This window comes from Muntiacus reevesi, chromosome 5, assembly GCF_963930625.1.
Source record: "Muntiacus reevesi chromosome 5, mMunRee1.1, whole genome shotgun sequence".
In the NCBI taxonomy this organism is placed as follows: Eukaryota; Metazoa; Chordata; class Mammalia; order Artiodactyla; family Cervidae; genus Muntiacus; species Muntiacus reevesi.
Window position 1 is genome coordinate 27,654,850 of NC_089253.1, and position 23,579 is coordinate 27,678,428.

Below are 23,579 nucleotides of genomic sequence, written 5' to 3' on the forward strand. Positions count from 1 at the left end.
TTTGACATATTGTCGATTCACTTGTTCATTAATTTTTTGTGAGCTGTGTCATCTGTTGGATTCTTGTATTATTATTTTTTAATGTTTTCCATATTGGGGCTCTGCCTTCTTCTACAAGAATGGAAGCTTCTTGAGGACAGGAGCTGTTACTTGAATTTCTTTGCTTCTGCTCTTTATCCTTAGCTCTAGCACACAGCTGAGCTTGGGTACAGGACAAACATTTGCTTTGAATGATTATAAGAATGGTCACATTAAAAAAATTTTTTTTGGCTGTGCTGGGTCTTCATTGCTGTGCACGGGCTTTCTCTACATGCCGCGAGTGGGGGCTACGCTCTAGTGGCGATGCACAGGCTTCTCATTGCATTGGCTTCTCTTGTTGTGTCTTTGGGTGCATGGGCTTTCGTAGTTGTGACTCTCAGGCCGTAGAGCTTGGGCTCAGTAGTTGTGGCGAATGAGCTTACTTGCCTTACGGCATGTGGGATCCTAGTTCCTGGACCAAGGATTGAATCTGTGTCCCCTGCATTGGCAGGCGGATTCTTAATCACTGGACTGCTAAGGAAGTCCCAGAACGGTTATATTTAGATAATCATTTTAAAACTTCGGCAAATTACAACAGTAGTCAAAGTAAGATATCTTTATTTAAAATTACAACGTGCATTTTAAAGCCTCAAAAGGGTATTAGACTCCAAAATAGCTCACGGCAATGGATCTCCTGTACCAAGAGAGAGATGGGCAAGGAACTAGATTTCAGAAAATGAGGGGTGTGACAAGTGTGAGTCAGTGATGCCCGGCTGTTGCCTGAAGTACTATTTACGGCTCAGTGACACTTCTCTGATGGGGTTAAGTATTTACATGCATCCTGACTCTTCCCTCTGACTCTGCAAGCTACAGCAGCTCACTGGGAGCCCTGGGAAAGAGAGAAAACCCTCCCTCCAGGGGTCCAGGGGCAAGTGGATCTTCCCTCCCCTTCCTGGATCTGAACTGGGCTTCCCTCTGAGAGTTTATGGTAGCCTGACCTCCAGTCTCTGAGTTGGAGAATCTGGCTGCTTCTGTACTACATAAAAAGGGCAAGTGCGTTCATTATTATTATATTATTATTAATGTATAATATATAATAGCAATTATACTGTCAGCAGCTAGACTTTCTGACCACAGATCAAGATGGTGACATAAATACACCTAGTGAAGTCTTTGGAGGATCTATGAGAAGGTGAGAGAATTCAACTCCATCTGTGATGGGCGCTCAAGTGAAGTTTTTCCACAAGCAACTTTGGAAGTGGAATGTGGTGGGAGGTGGGGTGGGGGTGAGGGCGGGTACTGGGAGGATCTGGATAAACAGTATTTGCTATATCTGGGCTGTGATATTAAAAAAAAAAAAAAGATTCAATTGCCTCCTCTGAGTGGTAGCTAATGGCTCTCATTCTTGGCCAGGAAGGAGGCAGACAAGGAATGACCCAGAGGCCTGAAAAGAGTGAAAGGGCAACCTTCAGCTTCTTGGGTCAGATTCTTTACCCGAAAACCTGGGCTGCTTGGGTTTCACTTTCTGCTTTTCTCGCTTAAATCCGTGTCTTTTGTCTAGGCTTTTTTCCAGGCCCCCTGCCTGGTCTGGGGTCAGAGGATCAATCGCTGCCTGAGAGTGGCTGAAATGGCTCCTCTACAGAGAGCAAGGAGCAAATTTCATAGGGGAAGTGGGGTTCTCTTGTCCCTTATGCAGAGGGCCATGAGCTAAGTTGTGGAAGCAAGCATGCCTCCACCTGACAGTAGGACTGTAATCTCCATGGAATGAAAGAAGGCACATGTCTGACCATACATGCTTGTGTTGGTCCTCCTCCTGGTGAATTTCCTTCCAGAAGCAGAGAAAGCCCCCCCAAGAGTCCCAGGCTGCAACAGTCCAACTGGCCTCTCCTTTTACACCACCCCACCAATCCCCAGAACTCCGCCACTTTTTAGAATGAAAATAGGAAGAGGCTTAAAACAGGCCTGCCTGGCATTTGCAAAGGGGTGATTTACTGACAAAGCCCCCACACCTTTTTATCTCTCCCTCTGCCCCATCCCATTAACAGTCTTCCCCTGGAAGAACCAACCGCCCCAGGAAGCCCAGAGCAGAAGGAGCTCTTGAGAACAGGAATAACTAACCAGAGTGTCATCTGAGCACCTTTTCTGGGGCCAGGGTAATGAGAATTATTCAAATGTAATCATAAAAACGAGGCCAGCCAGGCAGGAATGGGGTGGAGGTGGGAGAGGAGAGGGGGTAGGGGGAAGGAATTCTTGCCAGTTTTAAGTTTCATAATTTCTGGGGAGTGCTCTCAGGGTCCCACAGAAGAAAATTTCCCCGCATCTCCACCCCACTAAACTCAAGATGTCTGAAGCACCGCCTCTGTTGTCTGCCGAGGGGGACTTGGCCTGGGTCGGGGGTAGTGTTCCCGAGTTCCTGGCCGGGGGGAGGTGGGGAGCGGGTCTGCTGCGTTCTTCCGTCGGAGGCCACCTCTCACTCAGGTTTTCTCCCCGGCAGCCGGAGCCGGCTTTGGCGTCTTAGAAAAGCCTCCAGCAGAGGGAGACACTCCGGCGGCTGCTCCGACTTGGAAGCGGCCGGGGCCGGGAGTGGGTGGGGGTGATGGGGGGGTGGGGAGAAAGGGGGAGTGGGGAGAGGGGAGGTGTGTGGAGGGGGGGGGGGGCTCCGGGGGGCGGGTCCCTGTGCCGCTGACGTCCCGAGCAGTGCTGGGAAGTATAGGCTGTGTTGTCACGCCGGTGTCAGTCTGATGAAGATTGGCATCAGGTAAGCTGTCATTCATTTCCATGTCAGAGACGCTTTTGCAGGCGGCGGCGGCGCGGCGGCGGCGGGTGCTGCTGCTGCGGGCGGCTGCCTCAGAGCGCGTGTGTTTTATTCCAGTCCCCAAGCCAGAGTATTATTCATTGCGACAGGGCAAGGAGGAGAGAGGGAGAGAGGGAGGCAGCAGGGAGGAGAGAGAGGGAGGCAGCAGGGAGGAGGGAGGCAGGGAGCAGCGAGGGACGGCGGGAGCGTGCAGAGGAGCTGGGGAAGCGCCGGGAGAGCGCGGAGCGAAGCAGCGCGACCGGCGTTGAGGCCCGGGAAGGAGGCGGCCCGTCCGCGCCTGGGCCCGGCCAGCGCGCAGCCCCGCCGCCCCGCCGCCTCGCCCCGCTCGGGCCCGTGGCGGGGCGTGCATTGTCCACGGGTGCGAGGAGCGGGGCTGCGGACTCGGACCGCCGCGGGCCCAAGACACCGTAGCGGGCGGGCGGGGAGCTGCGCGCCGGGTGCGCCGGGGACCCGAGTAGGGACTCGCGCGCGGGCCGGCGGAGCCCCGGTGCCGGCAGCTCCGGGCTGGGCGCTCCGCGGGCGAGGCTGAGATCGGCGGGCCGGCTCCAGGTTCGCTTTCTTTCTCCCGGCTTCGGGCTCCCTTCGGGCCGGCTCTTGCTTGGCGCCAGCAGCTTGGAGCTGCCTTCGAGCGGCTGGAAGCCGGAGCAGCCCCAGACTCTGGCCGGGTGACTGGAGTCTGGGAGCCGCGGCCGCGTCCTGCCCGGCCTGGGAAGCCGGGACGAGTGAGGGTTTGCAGGCGGATCCGTGGGGACAGCGGAGCACGAGCTGTGAATCAGGGAAGCCGGGATCGCAGGGGCCAGGCTCGGGGACCCTAACGCGGGAGGAGCCGTAATTTGTAGCGTTACTAGCTTTCCGAGGATTGTTGGGAGTCTTTGGCGAGGTGTGGGGAGGCGTAGGGGCCCTCGGCGAGGTTCGGGAATAGGGAGCCCTCCTGGCTCAAGAACTAGGGCACGAGTTCGTAAGGGGGGGGGGGGTCGGAAAGCGCTCAAAGGGAGAGAGCCGAGGGGGATGGGGCAGGGTCCCAAGTCTGCCGCGGAAAGTTTGCGTTTCTTTCGGGTGAGGCGTGCGGAGCTCTTCCGACTCCAGACCCAGAGGAAGAAACGAGCCACGCGGGCCGCCTTTTCCGGGGGCTCTCAGGGGAGAACCCGAGGTTCCGGCTTGGTGGGGAGGCCAGGGGCTAGGACTGGGAGTAGGGCGAGGGGTGGGTGGTGGTTGTGCATCAGTCCTGAATTAGGGCTGGGCCAAGCTAGAGTTCGGGTTTTTAGGATCCAGGCTGCTTTCAGAAGCCGGATGGAAGGGCCGCCGATCGACTCTGCACCCTGGTCAAAGCAGGGAGCCGGAAGGCTGGAGTTAAGGGCCTGGGCTTACATCTGAGGCTGGAATCGGAGGAACTGGTGGCGTCTTTTAGGATTTAGCCACGGGTTCACGGCTTTTTTTGGCGGGGGGGTGGGGAGTTGAAACTATTGGAATTTGGGGAGGGTCGCGCCCGGGAATCCCCACGCTCAGTGGGTAGAGAAACCTACCCTAGGTTTCTCTACCTACCCTAGTAGGTAGGCGATGAAAGTAGTTGATGGGAGCCATGGCCGTCGAGGCCCAAATTCCTGCCGCTTATCCCCGAAAGAGGATCTGGAGGAGAGGACTTGAGGAGCACAGGTCCGGGTCCTTGGAGAAAGATTCCGGGAAGCGGACAATTCGAAGGAGTGTTCTGGGCGAAGCGACAGGGTAACCTCGCAGGGCCAGGGATGGATAGAGACCTTGGCGGCTCGGCGGGCTCCGGAAGCCGCTTGGAGCCTGCGGGTGCAGCGCGGCGGGGTGGGTGCGGTGGCCCGCAGGGGCCGCGGCCTGCGAGGGGGGCGCTAGCAGGGAGGCCTCGCTCCAGGCCCGGGGAGTCCGGGCTGCGGCGGAGGGCAGGGCGGGCTCGAACTCAAGCGCCCGGACCGGAGCCGCCAGCTGTTGACCCGCAGGTTCTATCTGCACTTCCCCCCGGCCTCGCCCGGAAGCCCACACGCCGGCCGCCCGTGTGACGATCCGCTTAAGAAAGGGGGGCGGGGGGGGGGGACTTGGGGTCCTTTGCCCTTACCCCTTTGCCCCAGGACTCCTCCAGCGTGTTGAAATGTTTTCCAACTAGTGGAAACCGAAAGCTTCGCATTTGAAGCAGATTTAGGCTATCTCCTCCTCCCCAAATTTGAGAAAATGATGGTGTCCAAACACAAGCTCTATTACGCAAAGTCCTGGTCCCTAGCCCGCCCGCGTGCCCTGCCTTCTGGCCTTCCCGAGGCTTTAGGACCTTGGTGGGGGGAAGGTAGGGAGGATCTCTTGCCTCTGATCGCCCACTCTAGCTGCACCCCGTTTGGCTCTGGCCTAGCTTGGGGGGGGGGGTGCCGGAGAGGGGGAAGAGAAGTCCCGACTAGGAACGGAGATTACCCCTTGGGCCATTAGAGAAGCAGAGTTGGGGAGTGAACAGGAGGAAGATCTGAAATTTCTCCTTTGCTATTTCAAACCCACTGTCCCAGCACTCTGCACACACCTCGCCCCTCGCCGGGGCAGCCGGAAGGCAGAAGGCGCGCGACCCACGAGTGGCCGCGGCGGCCCCGGGGCGCGGCGGCCGCCCGGCGGCGGAGCTCCGAGGCTGTTGTTTTGCAGGCTTGGAATTCAGGCGCCCTCTCTCCCGCGGAGAGCCCGAGGGGGGAGGGAGCCGTGACCCCACGGAGACTCCCCGGTCACCGCCTCCCCCTTTGTGAGCGCGAAAAGCATGAAAGCCGAGAGAAAGGGATGCTGTTCAGAATAAGGGGCAGGGGGTTACCGGAGGGAGATGGGCCCGGCCACCGCTCACAGTAAAATGCCTCGTGCAAATTGCACTGAAGTGTACCCAACTTGAGACTGGCTGTTTTATGATCCTTTCTGCGAGTTTACAGCTCTCTGCTTTTAAGTCCATAGATTGCTTTAAGTTAATGAAAGTGCTGCTTTCAAAAAGGGCTTTTATTGTGCGGCCCTGGCAAGTCCAGCACCTCCCCTTTACTCTTCCAAAATGGGCCTGTTTAGAAAGAGGGAGCCTCCTGGAGTTTTCACATGGACGGAGCTTGGGGGGAGGACACCGTATGACAATGAGGATTAATAAAAATCAATGTCCAAGTCATTCGGAAAGAGGAGTTCACTTCTTTTCCAGTCCAGCGCCATCTGTACATTCCTGTCTTGCCTTTTGGACTTGCACTGAGTCTGACTTCAAATGTGGCAGGGTGCCTCCCCCTGACACCCGCCTCTCCTCATTGCTTTATGTAGGCCTGACCCGGTTCAATTAAACTCAAACTGGATTTCAGGATTTCAACTGGCTGCCCATTCAAACTGCAACTAAAATATTTACTCGGGACTGGGGGAGGGGCTTTGCTTGGCATTCAGGGAGATAGATGTGTTAAAATGTCAGGGAGAAAGGCTGGGAACCTTGAGAAGACACATGGAAGGCTGTTTTCCAGGGCTTTTTTCCTTTTCTCAATCTATTTGGCACAAAAGGTGAGATGACAAGGTTTTTGACTAGGTCCTAACACAGAAACTGCAGTGGGGCTGGCCTGCGGCTTTGACCGCATGTCATAACCATTTAAACTGTGGTTAGTTGTTCAAAGCCCAAAGCTTCTCCAAGCTGGGTTTCATTAACTCTACACCAGTTGCCTGGAAGTTCGGTAGCAATAAATTGTATAAACACATTTGAAGTAAGTTAGTGATGAAATAAGGAGAATTACTGTCTTGTGAGTGGAGAATCCTGAATTCATGGAGTTCTAGCTTAACTGGAAACATACCTCCTCTTCCTTGGCCTTGATGTTTATGGGTGTACCAGAGTGTGTGTTAAATTTCTTTCTGCTATGTCCATCTTCAACCTGGGGCTGTAACTCATTAGGGACCAAGGCATGCCTAGAAAGCAAAAAAGCTCAGTTTTAAAGGGCTCTCTATTAGCCTGGTTTAGAAACCAAAACCAAACCCATCAACCTGACTTCCTTACCCTGGGTGAATGCAACAGAAACAGCAGCAGAGCAGACCAAATTAGATTTTTAAATGTTAGCGGCTTAATAATACTGTGTTGTTAGCAATTGAATTTGTTTTTATTAAAGAAACAACCTATAAAATTTATAGGCTTCCAACATGTTGCAAGATTTCCTTGCTATTTATTTAGCCTCCTCCCTCCTCTCCTGAAATTCTATCTCCAATTTCAAACTTTTTGTTCCCGATTTATTTAATTTGGAGCACATTTTCTAAATTAGTTCAAGGAAGGTGAGAAATGCAGTTATAAGTTTTTCTTTTTCCTGTGCCGTGCGGCACCAGGACAGCGATGCTGTAAGATATATATAAATGTGTGATGCAATTGCCCGAGGTGCCGGCATGTGAAGCAGAGTGTCTGGATCAAACAAAATGCAGATCAGTGTAGGGAGAGGATGAAAATGATGCCACGGAGGAAGTTACGTGGGGAATGAAATCATCACGAGCCACCATTAGCCTTGATTCTAGTCAACACACCTTGCTTTGTATGACACTTCAGATGAGATCCGTGACTTATTGAAGATTGAATCAGGCTGAGAAACTGAATTTTGGAGGAGGAGCTGCACTGGCTGGGTTCCGTCCAGGCTGCATGGCCAGGCTTGTTGCGATGAGGATCTGCTAATTTAATTAAATCTAATACCTGGTGGGACTTCCCTGGTGGCTTAGTGGAAAAGAACCTGCCTGCCAATGCAGGAGACGGGGGTTTGATCCCTGGGTCTGGAAGATCCCCTGGAAGAGGAAATGGCAACCCACTTCAGTATTCTTGCCTGGAAAATTCCATGGACAGAGGAGCCTGGTGGGCTACAGTCCATGGGGCCACAAAAGAGTTGGACACAACTGAGCAACTGAACAGAACTAATAATACCTGGTGGGAAAGGGAGGAAGGAGATGATGGAGGCTGGCAGGTCAGCATGCCGAGTGGCGTTTAGGCTGAAGTTTGGGGACCTGGCAGTTTTATACCCTGTGACTGTCTGGCTTCATGACTAAAGTGGGTCAGCTAGCTAAGCTTCCAGATCTTGGTTTCTTCATCTGCAAAATGGAATGTCTCACAGGAATTCCTCATTAGGCCCTGAGAAAGACTGCTGCCTAATCCCGCACTCTAAATAATAAAGGAAATTGGAGGGAGGAGACTTCTGAGAAGTAAAGTTGCTTTCTTCATTGTGTTTTCTTGCCCTGCCGGGCCTCAGAGCCCGTCCCTACAACTCTCAGGAGTTCTTAGACTTGGGTGAAAGGACTGAACTCCTGCCTTTCTTATATCCTAGAATTTGAAATCCCTGCTGTGATTCCAAAATCCACCTGGACTTTTCCCAGAAAGGCGATTAACCGTGAGCTGGGGGAACTAGTGTACTTATTCCCAACAGTGCCACCTGGAGTAGCTTTCACCCATCAGATGAACACAGGATCTGACTGATCAGAAATGTTGCCTCTTTTCTTTATGTCATTGGGAAGAAGAGGCCAGACCTGGGCTGGTGTGTGACATCTGGTCGGACTGGAGTTGGGGGTGGGGGGAGTGGGGGTGGGGAGCGGGGTGGGCGCTGGTCTGGAGCTAACTGCAGCTTGAACCTCGCTTAGCAGCCTCCACGCTGGCAGATCAAAGCAGATTCTGGGCCAGAAAGCCTGAGAAGTTACACCCGGCCCTTATACAAAAGTGCATATGCACTTGGAACCTCCTTCCGTTCCGGCGCCTGATTTTTCAAAGCTAGCCAGTGATACTGGAGACAGGCTGCAGTGGAATGCTTTGCCTTTAATTCTCCCTCATCCGGGGGTGGGGGGAGACTTCTTGGGGTAATTCTTTCCTCCACACATCCTTCTCCAGCAGTCACAGGGAGCATCTTAGTTTCCAGTCTGATGGGGGAAGAGTTGGGATACACAGAATGAGGGTGGAGGGAGATGGAAGGCACTCCTACCAGAGCTCGACTTTTCCTCGGTCCAGGTCCCCCAGGAGGGAGGAAGAACCGGCCCCCAGGCAGCTGGGGAAGAGCTTGCTGCCAGAGTGTTGTCTTGAGAGAGATCTGCTGTTTGGCTTGGATGTCTCACCCCCCCAGCCCTACCCGCCTGGGTTTCTAATTACAAGAAGAATGGTTCTGCTAAGACCTATCTCACTAAAAACACATCCTAGTGTGTAATAAGAAACCCTAAACCAGGCAGGATATTTTAAAACTGAAGCAATGAAGATTAGATTAAGTTCTCTACCAAACAGCTCCACTCTCATATTATTTTTGGCTGGAATGTGGAGAAAAGCCGCTAGCCCTCGGGCCCAGGGCAGACTCCAGAGGGTTCGGATGGGGCTGGGGAGGGTGGCGTAACTGTTACTTTCTCCGCTCAGTAGGAACGTGGCCAGTTTCAGTACAGCTCAGGCCAGGCAGGGGGGTGCCTGGTGGGGGCAGGAGGGAGCCTAAGGATGGGGAGGAGACCCTACCCAAAGGGGCCAGAGAGTGGCCCTGAGTCAGCAGGTCACAGGGCGCTGAGAACCTTTCAACTCCCTCACATCATCCAGTCTTTTGTGTTCAGCTTATGCTCCTACCCGCCCCCCACCGCCTCCCACTGCCCCATCCCAAGCCTAGTTAACCCAGCCATCTGCCATGTGGCCTTTGCAGGATCCTTAGTATGTACAGGCTTTCCTGACTCAGAAGGTAAAGAATCCACCTGCAATGCAGGAGACCTGGGTTCGATCCCTGGATCAGGAAGATCCCCTGGAGGAAGGCATGGCAACCCACTCCAGTATTCTTGCCTGGAGAATTCCATGAACAGAGGAGGCTGGCTGGCGGGCTACAATCCATGGGGTCCCAAAGAATGGAACGTAACTTTCACTTCAGTTTATTGGGTATTTTTCTGGGTGGAGAGAGGAACAAGCAGTTGTGCAGGCTTCCTGGAAATAGAGTAACCAGTAATGAGGCATAAGAAGCCCTCCCTCTGTCCTGATCAGGATGGGCACAGGGGGTCCGTTCAATCCTTTGTCCCTTCTTTCAGCAAATACATGGAGTGTCTCCTCTGCGCCTGGCGTGGTCCTCAGCACTGAGGACGCAGCAGCAAAAACAAATGGAATGAACACATGTAATTATCAGGTCACTGCCCTTGAGTAGTTTGCTGCAGCAAGTTCAGAGTACAGGTTAGCATCGGAAAAAAGCACATCAGAAGTCTAACTCTACTAGTTACTAATCAGGTGAATTTAGACAAGTTGCTATGGGCTTCGCAGGTGGCACTAGCAGTAAAGAACCTGCCTGGCAATGCAGGAGACATAAGAGGGTTGGATCGCTGGGTTGGGAAGATCCCCTGGTGGAGGGCATGGCAACTCTCTCCAGTATTCTTTCCTGGAGAACCCCATGGATAGAGGAGCCTGGAGAGCTATAGTTCATAGAATTACAAAGAGTCGGACACAACTGAAGCGACTTAGCATGCACACACAGACAAGTTCCTTAACATCTCTGATTCAGTTTCCCCACCTGTAAAGAGAGAAATAGAAGGACATAGCTCATAGAACTGTGGAGAGAGGGTCTGTAAAGTGTGAGCACAGTGTCTGCCCCCTAGGGCGGGCTCAGTTGGGTTTTCTGTCCAGCTTGTGGCTTATCCAGCCTCCCCTTTCCCTTGCCTTTCCTTCCCCAGGACGTGGCATGGGCCTCCCACAGGTCCCTGGCGCAGCAACAAGTGCTGAACAAACAGCTGTGTGCTCCCGTCTGCACACAGACTTCAGCGGGGGCTGTGGTAGAAATGGGGACACAGAGCGTGTCCCCGGGGACTGTGCAGTTTCAGGAAGGACAGAGTTGACCCACAAAGGGCTGAGAGATGTGTGTGCATGCCCTGAAGTGAAAAGGAAAAAAAAAAGGTAGAAATCAATTGTTAACAACAGAGGCAAGAGGAGGATGAGAGGCTGTCAGGGATGGGGGCTGAGTGGAGGTGAGCTCTCAGCTGGTCTGGAGTTGGAGGGGCAAAACGTGAGACTGTCCGGGTCAAGGTGCTCCAGTCCTGCCCTGGTGATGGCTGGCGGTGGTGGTGGGGCAGCCTGTACTAGGTTATAAAGTCCAGCCTCCTCTGACCACAGCCAGGGGGCCAGAAGGGGCCACCACTGCCTCAGGAGAGCCTCCCAGGCCTCCGTGTTGGGGAATAAGCTGCTTTCACGCCTTGATCTTTCAGTGCATAGAACTTAGGCTTATGATTTAGTGCAGGGGGCCAACCAGCTAATTTCACTCCTGGCTGTGACGCGACTCTCTTACCTACCATCCCTGTGCTCCTTAAGCCAGGAGAGCAGAGGCTAGGCTCACACCCGGCCCTCTCGGGGGCCATAAAGCTGCTGATACCAGAGCAGCTGGGATGTGGAGAACAAAGATTCTGGTCCAGACTGGCCACTGGCTTGCTGTTGACCTACAACATGTGACTGACCTTTGGATGTCAGTTTCTTCGGCCATCTAACCAGGAACTTGCTCTCAGAGGCCCCGTTCAGCCCAAAGTTCTGTGATTCTGTGTTTCCTTCCATTGACTTGATTCACACAGAGATGGTCATTGGAACCACTGTTGAAACACCAAACCAGCAAGTATCATGACGCACAGTGGCCAAGGCACGGAGTGTGAGGGCTTGGCCCTGGGGTGTTCTTCTGTCATAGGGTCTCCCAAGACAATGGGGAGTCGGCTTTGACTTGATCAATGGCCTTCCCAGGGTGAATGGGCAAGTCTAACAGTAGAGGCCGGCTTCCCAGGTGGCACACTGGTAAAGAACCCCCTGCCAGTGCAGGAGACACAAGAGACATGGGTTTGATCCTGGGTTGGGAATATCCCTTGAAGGAAGAAATAGCAATCCACTCCAGTATTCTTGCCTGGGAAATCCCATGGACAGAGGAGCCTGGCGGGCGACAGTCCATGGGGTTGAAAGAGTTGGGCATGGCAGCAACTGAACACATAATGCAAAAAACAATAGGGACAGCTCCATGAGGTGGCATTTTGTCTGAAGACTCACCTGCCTCTTTTTAAAAATGCCCTTTGCTTCTTTTGTTGAGATGGTGTGGTGTTGGGAAAAGGGTCACTGGCTTTGCAGTCATTCTGAGTTCTGACCCTGGTCCTACTACAACTAAGATGTGTGTCCTTCGGCATATCACTGAACCTCCCTGAACCTCAGTTTTCTTATCTAGATAGGCAGGATAGTAATAATATGGAGCACATAGTGTTGTGTGAAGAAGGGAATGGCAACCCTGTCCAGTATTCTTGCCTGGAAAATCCCGTGGACAGAGGAGCCTGGAGGGCTGCAGTCCTTGCGGTAGAGAAGAGTCAGACAGGATTGAGCGACGAACGCAACAAGAGGAGTGTTGTGACTCTTCTAGAATAAAGTATCTGTAAGTGTTCACGGTAAATATTAGTTTTTTTTCCCCAATTAAAGAATTTTCTCATGCACTCTCTCGTTTGAGCCTCTCAGGTTTGTAACACTGTCTCATTTTATGAGGGAGAGGAACCGGGACTCAGAGAGGGGCTGAAGCGACAGGTCCAGGAAGGGATGGCAGATGCCTCCGTCTGTCCAGGGGGATGCAGGGTAATTAGGGTGGCCTGTGTCCACGTATGATGACGAGGGCTGGTTCTTTAGCCTTCCGGAGACAAAGCAAGTGCCCATTGAGCTCTGAGAGCCTCCATGCCCTGAGCTCCAACTCGTCTTCTCCTGAGAGTCTCTTCACAGGAGCCACCTGAACCCAGCTCCCCATTACCCAAGCCTTTGTTTGGCAAATGCTGCAGGGACCTCCCGGCTGTTATGAAAACCCAGACTACCTGGGTTGACGGATTTCAGGACCGCTGGGGAGCGCTCGGGACTGATAACGGGCTTCTGTCACCAGGAGGTCCTGGGTGCACACCTCGAGTCTCTGGGCTGCCGTTTCTTCACTTCCACAAGGCCTTCAGGAGGGCTGGGGTGCCCCGCACGGACAGGAGGAGGTGGATTTCGGGCAGGGAGGCGGGGTGGGGGCAGTGGCGGTGGGTGGCAGAGCTGCAATGCCGTCCTCCTGCCTCCATCGGTCGCCCGGGCTGGGAGGTGGCTCAGAGTGAGCAGGCTGATGCGATGTCCTGGGGCTACACCTGCGGTCCTCTGGCTCTCCGTCCTGACAGACACCAGGGACCCTGAGGCTGTAAAGGGCAGGGCCTCTGTCTAGGCCGAGTCCAGGGTGGTTCAGGGAGCCTAGATGGAGCAGGGGGAGTGAGCCCACCCCCAGAGGTCCCTCGTGTGGTCCTCACTCCGCGGTCCCTTGTCTCAGAGTAGTCTCCATTCCCAGGCCTGTGCTGAGCCAGGGGTCCAGGGCTGTCCCCACCCTTTCTCAGGTGAGGTCCTGCTCTGTGTGGGTTGTGAGTTCAACTTCAGATCAGGGGCTGAGAGGAGCAGCCCAGAGAGATTCCACGTGTGTGCCCAGCACCCAGGGCCTCGTGGTGACAGGAGCTCATTCTCAGTCTGGAGCCCTCCCTCAGTTCAGTTCAGTCGCTCAGTCGTGTCTGACTCTTTGCAACCCCATGAATCGCAGCACGCCAGGCCTCCCTGTCCATCACCAACTCCTGGAGTTTACTCAACTCATGTCCATCGAGTCGGTGATGCCATCCAGCCATCTCATCCTCTGTCGTCCCCTTCTCCTCCTGCCCCCAATCCCTCCCAGCATCAGGATCTTTTCCGAAGAGTCAACTCTTCGCATGAGGTGGCCAAAGTATTGGAGTTTCAGCCTCAGCATCAGTCCTTCCAATGAACACTCAGGACTTATCTCCTTCAGGATGGACTGGTTGGATCTCCTTGCAGTCCAAGGGACTCTCCAGAGTCTTCTCCAACACCACAGTTCAAAAGCATCAATTTTTCGGCGCTCAGCTTTCTTCACAGTCCAACTCTCACATCCATACATGACCACTGGAAAAACCATAGCCTTGGCTAGACAGACCTTTGTTGGCAAAGTAATGTCTCTGCTTTTTAATATGCCATCTCGGTTGGTCATAACTCTCCCTGGCGGTCCTTAAATCTGTCAATGAGCCGCCTGTTTAATGAAAGTCTGGCAATGTGCTGTGTGGTACTCAGGGCCTCGCATGTTTGACCTTCGACACATCTCTTAGCTTCTCTGGATCTTAGCGTCCTCATTTTATACAAGGAAGAGGTTAGATAAGATTGTCTTCGAGGGCCCTTCTGGATCTGCTATTCTGTGACTCTGGGGGCTGTCCTTGCTGGACTGTGTGCTCCAGACGCCCAGGAGCCCTTGGTCCGGAGGAGGTGGTGGGCTCCAGGGGACATTCGGCCCAGTGGTGGTGGGACTGCCTGGCTCTGACTAAGCAAGCAGAGTGGGGAGAAGGAGATTTAAGGGCAGCCGGGTTTCACTTATTTGGGTGCTGGGGCTGGTGAGCTCCCACTGAGGGCCCCTTTCTGAGTCCTCCAGGCTCCAGGAGGACCAGGGGGATATTCATCAAGTAGGAGAGACCAGCGGTTAGGGAACTCAATTCCGCCGCTCTCCTGTGGCCTGAGCAGAAGTGGTGGTTTTGCACTGTTGCCTTGGTGGGAGCGTGTCTCGTGGCCCCATCTCCTTCCAGCCCTCTCTGGAAGGAGCTGGCTAGACGCACAGTGGGGTGGCAGTCCCCCAGGGGCTCCTCACTCGTTAGTATGACCCGGAGGACACCCAGAGAGCTAGGTGGGACTCCCCAGCCTTCCCTGGAGACCTAAGGAAGGCATCCAGTTAGTAGCAACGAGATGGAGGGGTGCTACCTCCTGCGGACACCCAGATTGTTGGGAAAAGCCCTTTCCAAGCTGGATGTCTGGTCTCCTGGAACACTCTTCACAGTCGTTTCCACTGGCTTTGGAAGGGAGAGAAGATGGAGAGAGCTCGGCGCTCGCGGGCTGTGCTCTGGGTGGTGCAGTTAGCTGCCGGCAGGGGGTTAGGGGACCATCCCCGCTTTCTTTCTGCACAGAGTCCAGGTGCCGCCTGTCCACAGTGGGGCTGGATTCCACCAGGAGGGAGGAGACCGGCTGCCATAGCGAGCATGCAGACCATGGGAAGGAAAGGGCTCTTCTGAGCCCTGTGGTTTCTGAGTAGCTGCGCAAGTTCGCAGGAGAGTGGAGACCCTTTCGCTCCATTCTGGGAGTACTCACTCTTTATTTTATCTGGCCATCATCATAGACCCAGGAAAGAAAGTGAGGCTCAGCGTAAGTAGGAGAACTTGCCCAAGGTCACCCATCTGGCTCGGTGTCCCTCTGGATCAGTGGTCCTTCCAGCCCAGCTTGCTGCCTGCTCTAGGGAGACACGTTCTATGGATGGCTTGCTAACTTTTTCCTCCTTCTCCCTCCCAGCCCAGAGCCCGTGCGCCAGCTCATAGCAGGCTCAGTGTAAGATACAGGGCTGTGACTGGGTCGGTCACAGGTGATGAGATTGTGATGTGACAAGGAGCACGACTAAGGCAGACCAGTGCCTCATGAGCCAGAACCCTGGGTTTGAGCTGAGACTCAGCTGGATGCTTAGCACGTGGCCTTAAAAGCTCGCCCCACCATCCCCCTCAGTAAAATGTTGGTGATAACGCCTCCTGGCCAGGAACACCTGAGCCAGCAGATGAGGATGTGCTGTGCACATTACATAAACATAAACAAAAGTGCCTGCACTGTGCTTCGCACGTAACACACGGGGGAGAAAATCGGTTGGCACAGACTATGTTTCTTTATAGTTTAGGGTTGAGCACATATACACGCACACACACATACTACACACACACCCCGCGTGCTCACTCAGAGAGTGATGACAACCTTGTTTAGATGATTGCAAGCTGGCGGGGTGGCCGTTCACAATGGCCCCACAGCTGGGGCGTGAATGGGTGGTTTTCTAGATTCCTGCAGAGAGTCATCAAACCGGCATTGCATGCCTACTACGGGCCAGTGGCTGTCGCCACTTATGTTTTCCCATTTGGTCCAGTGAGGGGCCATCTCGGGCCTGGTATGGGGAGGGTTGGCCGCTGCTGGGTCCCGTCAGTCTGCACCAGGTCACAGGCTCCTCCCTGTAGGTAGCATTCATTCTATAGATTTTTACTGAGCACCTTGTACATGTCAGACCTGGCGAAGGTGCTGGGGAGACCGTGAACTAGGCAGATAGGCGCCCTGCCCATGGAGCTCACAGTCTTCAGGGGAGATGGGCATTTGAGTTCCGTGGGTAATGAGTGAAACCATGATAAGAGGCATGGAGGAGAAGTCCAGAAAGTGATGATCACATAGCTGGGGGATGTGCGCTCCTCTGGGAGTCTTGAGGGCATCCTGGGGACATGAGGTTCAGGCTGAGGTTTGAGGGGAGCCGGTGAGTATTCCAGTCATCTTGGGCTGGCTTTGCCTGACCTCATGGTCACTTGAGTCCCTTCCTGAAGAGAGAGAGTTGGCCAACCCCTCCATCCCGGGGGGCTCCTTTCCCATCCCAGGCAAGGGCAGAACAAGGTGAGAGAAAGCCAGTGGGCGCCAGAAACAGCCTGCTGGGAATTTTGCTCTCACCTGAGTTACCTGTCCGTGCGGCTTCACAGAGCAGAGCTGATGCTGTTCCCACAGAGCCCCTCCCCCTAACCCATCCTTCCACACTCCTCCAGGGCACAGCCTCCAGGGGAGCCTTTAAGCGATGTAGGCCTCCCTTGCCCATTCTTCCCCAGCTGGGGCCCTGCTCGTATCCGGGGGTGCCTGGTGATGTTGCCTGGTGATGTTCATGTTCATGTCTCACCTGAGTCTGATTTCTGGAAAGCCCTCAAGGGCAGCAGCTGTGAGCTGGGGAGCAAAGGCTCACCCTTCTTCCTTGGTACCATTGGGAGGACTGTATTCATCACAGATCTGGCCCTTCCCCCTAGACGGGATGAAGTCAACCTCTTGAGTTGTTTCCTTGGTGAAGTTGGAAACACTGGGAACAATAAATGAATATTTTGTACTCTGGTCCTTTGGAGGGAGTAATGGAGAGGCAGGAGTGGGTAGTCAGAGAGAGACTGATGGGTTTAAGTCGCTAGGGCTGTAAATGCAAAGTTAAACAGATGATAAAAAAAAAAAAAAAGGATGCTTGCAAGGGAATAGCTGGTGGTACAGAATGGACCTTTGCCCGAGGCTTCAGCATCCCCCAGGGTTGGCAAAGTGTATCTGCCTTGGGGTTGGAGAGGTAGGGCCCCACAAATGCCACAGGCTGGATGTGTGATCTTGGGCAATTTCCTACACCTCTGAGTCTGAGTTTCTTCCCTTTTGTGAAATGGGGAGAACAAAGACTCTTTCCAGAGGTTCGATGTGCCTGGTCTAGTCCCTGGTTGCTTGCTTAGTTGCTTCAGTTGTGTCCAACTCTTTGAGACCCTGTGGACCATAGCCTGCCAGGCTCCTCTGTCCATGGGATTTTCCAGACAAGAATGCTGGAGTGGGTTGCCATGCCCTGCTCCAGGGGATCTTCCCTACCCAGGGATCGAACTCAAATCTCCTGTGTCTCCTGCATTGCGAGCGGATTGTTTACTAGGGAAGCCCCTAGTCCCTGGTACTGGGTACTTAAGATGTGTGGGTTCCTCTCCTGCATGTCCTTCTCTCTCCCCACAGTGCTGGACACAAAGTTCCCCTTCAGGAATCAGGAAGGAGTGGGTGCAGGGAGGTGTGGGCCTCTCTGGGGAGCCCAGCTGGAATGGCTGTCCGAGGCCCGCAGGCTGGAGGCATGGATGTCAGAGCTGACGAGTCTTCCCCAAAGGCCTGGTGCAGTGTTCTGGGGCTCCTGCAATAATCAGGACAGCATAAGTGGCCTTGGGAGGGCTGCAGAGCAGAGATTCTTTGAAACAGGGAATTGGGAGGATAGGAGGGAGGAAATGAACACTTCCAAAGAGTCTGCTCTGTGCTTGCCCTTGAACTAGGTGCTTTAGCACCCATTGTGTGAATTTATAAATTTAGAAACATAGCATTTTAAAGTCTCAGAACTGGAAAGGACATAAAGACACCTATTTCAGCCTCTGTATTTTATACATGGAGAAATGAGGCTCAGAGAGGACAGTAATTTGCCTAAGGTCACACAGGAAACTAGTAGCAGAGCTAGGTTAGAAACTGCCCAGGCCAGGACAGTTGGGGCAGAGCAGAAAGAGCACAGATTTTGGAATTAGACAGTCTAAGTCTGACTACAAACTCACTTACAGTATGACCTAGAGAAGCTTACTTCCTGAGCCTCAGTTTGCTCAGCTGTAAGATGGGATGGCAATTCTCGACTCAAGTGGTGAAATAGAAATAGAAATGAAATAGAAATGAGATTACCTGGGCAAAGTGCCTGATATGATAAGGGGGCTCTGTGGGCTTGAATCCTTTCCCCTCTCAGCCCTGCCCCCTCGCCATTTGGCTCAGGGCTCTGACCACACCCACAGGGCCTCCAAAGAGCCTTGAGTTGGTCCAGCCTTGTGCCCCCCGGGGTGCCAATACACAGGAGGCCTGGGGCACTCATTCGGGTATTCTTCAAGCACTTGCTAGGAATCTCGGGTGTGTGCAGGCATTGTCTCCATGCCTGGGCTTTGTTGTTGTTGTTGTTGAGTTGCTAATTCATGTCCAACAATTTGTGACCCCATGGACTGCAGTGCACCAGGCTCCCCTGTCCTTCACTATCTCCTGGAATTTGCTCAGATTCATGTCTATTGAGTCGGCGATGCCATCCAACCATCCTATCCTCTGCCACTCCCTTCTCTTTTTGCCCTCAATCTTTCCCAGCATCGGGGTCTTTTCCAGTGAGTTAGCTCTTCACATCAAGTGGCTAAAGTATTGGAGCTTCAGCTTTAGCATCAGTCCTTCCAGTGAATATTCAGGGTTGATTTCTTTTAGGATTGACTGGTTTGATCTGCTTGCAGTCCAAGGGCTAGAAAGGAGCAAAAAGAGATGTAGCCTCTAGCCTGATAAGAGTTTTCAGTTGGATGGAGAGAAGCATTAATTAAAAAAAAAAATCATACAAATAAATTGGAAACAACACATATAATAGGAGCTTTGAAGGGAAAAATGTGGAACTATGAGAGCATTTAAACAGGAGATTTTATTTAGAGAGAGCAGGGAAGAGTCTTCAAGGAAGAGAAGTTTGAGCTGAGATCTGAAGGGGGAGGAGGACATGAGTGAATAAAGATGGAAGAGAAGAGTAGGGTTTAATCCCTTGGCCGGGAAGTTCCCCTGGAGGAGGGCATGGAAACCCACTCCAGTATTCTTGCCTGGAAAATCCCATGGACAGAGGAGCCTGGTGGGCTAAACAGTATTCCAGGGTGTGTGCGTGGGGGAAACAGTAGGTGTGACGGCCCTGGGGAGAGAGGAAGGGATTGATGGATGGCCAGGGGGCCAGGGAGGTGAACCATGTCAGGAGGGACAACTTGGAAGAGCTTGGAAGCGTGCACAAGGAGTCTGATCTGGACCAGGCAGCACATTTGGATGAGGCGGGAAGACTGAGGCTGTGATTCTAAAGCGGAGACCAGGCTAAAGCTTGGCTAAAGGGACTTCCCTGCTGGTCCAGCTGTGAAGAATCCGCCTGCCAATGCAGGGGATACGAGTTCGATCCCTGGTCTGGGAAGATTCCACATGCCCAGGGGCAGCTAAGCACACCCACCACAGCTACTGAAGCCTGTGTGCCTAGAGCCCGTGCTCTGCAACGAGAGGAGCCGCCGCCCGTAGAGGCCGGCACACCACAACTAGAGTGTAGTCCCTGCTCGCCGCAGCTAGAGAAAAGGCCGAGTGCAGCAACCAACACCTCGCGCAGCCAGAAATAATAAATAAAGAAATAAAAAAATTTTAAAACACTGGCTATAGGCCCAGACAGAGAAACAGAAATGAAAGTAATAATAATAAATATCATAAATAGATTGCAAGTCCTTGGTGGAGAGGAGGGAGGTAGAAGTGAAAAATGAGCAAATTCATCATATAAGTGAATGGTGTCAAATTCATTTATGTCAAAGCCTTAATGATTTGGATTCATCGTTGAATAAAAGCCAACGCCCTCACAGTGGCTGAATCCCCACCTCCCCAGTCCCGTTCTTCTCTCTGTCTTCCTTTGTTACTGCTCCAGCCAGCCAGACCTTCCCCACCCAGATTTCCTTAAGGAACCCGGAGGTGTCAGGCGTGTTCCTCCCTTGGAGTTTTTACACTGGTTGTTCTCTCTGCCTGGAGCCCCCTTTCCCTGACCTTTGTCTGACTCGATTCTTTGATCAGGCAGAGCTGAGGGCAAGACCCTCAGGATTCAGGATTCTTAAACGTTTGGGGAACTTCTGAGAAGATCCTCTAAATCAGGAGTCCCCAACATCTGGGATCTAATGCCTGGTGATCGGAGGTGGAGCTGATGTAATCATAAATGCAATCATAAATGCAATGAGCTTAAATGATCCTGAAACCACCCCCTCCAACTCCTGGTTCATGGAAAAATTGTTTTTCATGAAACTGATTCCTGGTGCCAAAAAGGTTGGAGACCGCTGCTCTAAATGGTCTATGAGGTTGTGGCTGTTCTGTGTGTGAAGTGGGCAAATAATCTCCCAACGATGATGAGAATTTGTTTCTCAAGACCTGGGTCCAGTCAGCTTCCGGTACTGAGCACTCTGCTCTTCTGCCCTCCCCCTCAAGCCCCAGCTCCACCCAGACTGGCCACTCTTGGTCTTAGGCTGGAGTTGCTGGGGGCAGGCCTCAAGCTGTCCTCCTACTCAGAGTGGAAGCCATCAACGTTATCCTTCAGCTGTTGTTTGCATTCTGAAAACGCATTTGTTTTGTTTCGGAGCCACAGAGCGCAGGAAAGCCTGGGTCACCGGGGGCCAACCAGCTCACTTTGCTGGGGACCTTGCTGGTTTAGTGCTTTAGCGCTGAAAACCCCGATTTCAGGCGGAGCCCTGGGTCCCGGGTGCTGGAGTGGCTGGTCACCCTGTGAGTCTGTTCAGACAGACTCATGCAGCCACTAAAAGCTGTCCCCTTGCTCCCTCCATCCGGCTTCTGAATCTCTCAGCAATAACAGAAGACCCTGGAGGGCCTAACTGAAAGATAAAAGCTTTTGGCTAGAGACAGTGGTTTAGTCGCTAAGTCATGTCCAACTCTTGAGGCCCCATGGACAGAGGAGCCTGGCAGGCTAGAGTCCATGGGATTCTCCAGGCAAGAATACTGGAGTGGCTTGCCATTTCCATCTCCAGAGTTCGAATCCCACATCTGCTGCGGACTATCAGCTTGACTATCATCTAAACCTGCGTCTCAGGGTCCTCTTTTGTAAACATGGGGACTGTAATAGCTCCACGATGGTGTTGGGTGGGAGACTCAGATGGCCTGATGCATATAACTCCAGGCACATGATAGGTGTTCCGTCACAGGCTAGGTCATCCATGCCGTTGCATTTATTCCCAGTGTTGGCTACAGGATGGGAGAAATCACCACTGCCTTTCTCTCAGAGAGCCTGGCCTAGGCACCCCAGCTCCATGCACAGAGGGTTCTTAAATGGACTGGGAGTCATCCAGTCAAGGGACTCAGGGCATGATGGCTGCAGCAGGTGACAAGTGTGTTTTCTGACCACGGGTCCCCTGCTTTGAGAATTATTAGAGACCAACCTTAAATTCATGGCTAGCTACACCCTGCCACCTCTCTCTGATGGAGGATGAACTATGCTCATGAGACAGGAACTCTTTTTTTTATGATTTTTTTTTACCTTGACCTTTAAAAAAAATTATTACTTATTTATTTGGCTATACTGGGGACTTCCTCGATGACTCAGCAGGTAAAGAATTTGCCTGCAATGCAGGAGACACAAGAGATGTGAGTTCAGTCCTTGGGCTGGGAAGATCCCCTGGAGGAGGGCATGCCAACCCACTCCAGTATTCTTGCCTGAAGAATCCCATGGACAGAGGAGCCTGGCGGGACACAGTCCATGGGGTCACAAAGAGTCGGGCACGACTAAGCGCATGGCACATAGATCTTCACTGCAGCATGTGGGATCTAGTTCTCTGACCTGGGATCGAACCCAGGCCCCTGGCATTGGGAGCACAGAGTCTTAACCACTGGACCACTGGGGAAGTCCCTACATTGCTTATTTCAATGGTCAAAATGAAACAAAGGAGATAAACACGATTACCAAGGCATTCCAAAAGTCACAAAAAGAGATGATTGTCTTCGGATCAACTCTTTTCCTGGATTTCCACTCTAACATTGACTTTGATGAGCTGGGGGCATCAGCAGATTGCACTCCCTCGAAGAACGGAGTGTTCTTGAAGGGCTGGTCTGGGCAGGGGACGGACTCATGCAGAGGAGAGAAGACCAATGGGCTGTTACTCGGAGCTGAACATGCTCTATTTCCTGTGAGGTTTTCCTCTGTTGCCTGTGGCCCCTCCATTTGGCTCAAATCCATTTTCAATTTGTTTAGCACCCACCGTGCGCCAGCCACCAGGGAAGAAAACAAAGATGATGAGCTTTGGCCTCTACGTGAAGGAGATTACAGTTTGAGTGGAGAGAGAAGCATGAAAACATGGAAAATTAAATTATTTTGGAGGAGTTACATAGCAATACATGAAGGTGGATCATCAGAAGAGACGTTGCAGGACAGAGAGGATTCCTTCCCGAACAAGAGACCCAGAAAAGAGCGTCTCAGAGGAAGGAGACGCAGAGGGCTGCAGGACCCAGAGACTTGATGGATGAGGGGGGTGGGGTACCAAACCCCAGATATGTATGATCTTGGAGCAGGCTTGGGATGCAGGTGTGACTGCCTCGATTTTTTGTTTATTTTTTCCCAGTGTTTAAACTCTTTATTTTGTACCACAGTATAGCTGATTAACAATGTTGTAATAGTTTCAGGTGCACGGCAAAGGCATTCAGCCATACATATACATGTAACCACTCTCCCCCAGACTCCGCTCCCATCCAGGCTGCCACATAACAGTGAGCAGAGTTCCATGTGCTCTACAGTAGATCCCTGTTGGTTATCCATTTTAAATATAGCAGCGTGTACATGTCCATCCCCAATTCCCTAATTATCCCTTGCCTCCATCCTCCCCCCTCCCACCACCTTCTGACAATTATAAGTTCGTTCTCTAAGTCTGTGAGTGACTGATTCTATCTATATATATATGGCAAAGGCCAAGCCGCCCAGCTGATAACTTTGGCGCAGAATCCAGACTGATCTGCATCTCAACTTTTTCTAATAGCAAGCCTGTCTCCCACAATCCAGTCCCTGAAAGTTGGGAAGGATTGACTAGTCAGGGAAAGGAGAGCCGTAAGCAAAGGTGTGAGTGAAGAAAGACCCTACTGCGTGTTGGGGCATTAGCCAGCCGGCCTGGAGGGGGAATAGTCAGCCTTTTCCTGGGGAGTAGCACGCCCAGTCTACTGTGGGGTAGACACTTGAGCCTCCAGAATTTTGCACATGCTGAGTGCTGTTCTCCTCAGAACCTCTCCTCCCCACACTCAGGAGCACCCAGTGTCTTTCTCTTGGCCTTGAGTCAGAGGCTGGCTAGGCTTGCATCCTCCAAGACCCAATAAATCCCTAGTGGTAACAGTAATGGTAACAACACCATCTCTCCTGCGTAATGCATTTCTATCTATGCAGTCCTTTCATTTGAGACCTGAAACAAACTGGAAGGAAGACATCCTGGTGATTGAGCACAGGCCAGGGTTCCAGGCAGGCTACTCACTGTTTATTGTGTGTGCAGCACACAAGAGGTGCTCGGCAAACATTTACTGGGTCTCACTCCATTCGTGTGTACCAGATTCCAGCCCCTCTGTGGAAAGCAAGCAGCATTTCGGGCCTTCTCTCCTGGAGTTTATTTGGTGTTCTCTGTGCCCAGT

The 23,579-nt window shown here is 52.7% G+C and overlaps 1 protein-coding gene across 3 annotated transcripts in view; it reads left to right on the forward strand.

The window, feature by feature from the left end:
• Nucleotides 1–2,705: 2,705 nt before the first annotated feature.
• The window catches only part of PKNOX2 (PBX/knotted 1 homeobox 2), a 289,146-nt gene continuing 268,272 nt past the window's right edge, over nt 2,706–23,579 (forward strand). Inside the window, exon 1 of one of the 3 annotated variants that reach the window (XM_065937335.1) lies at nt 2,706–2,776. The gene's annotated coding sequence lies outside the window, so the exon portion shown is untranslated. The remainder of the gene's footprint in view (nt 2,777–23,579) is intronic. The other 2 variants (XM_065937338.1, XM_065937336.1) reach the window with 2 other exon arrangements.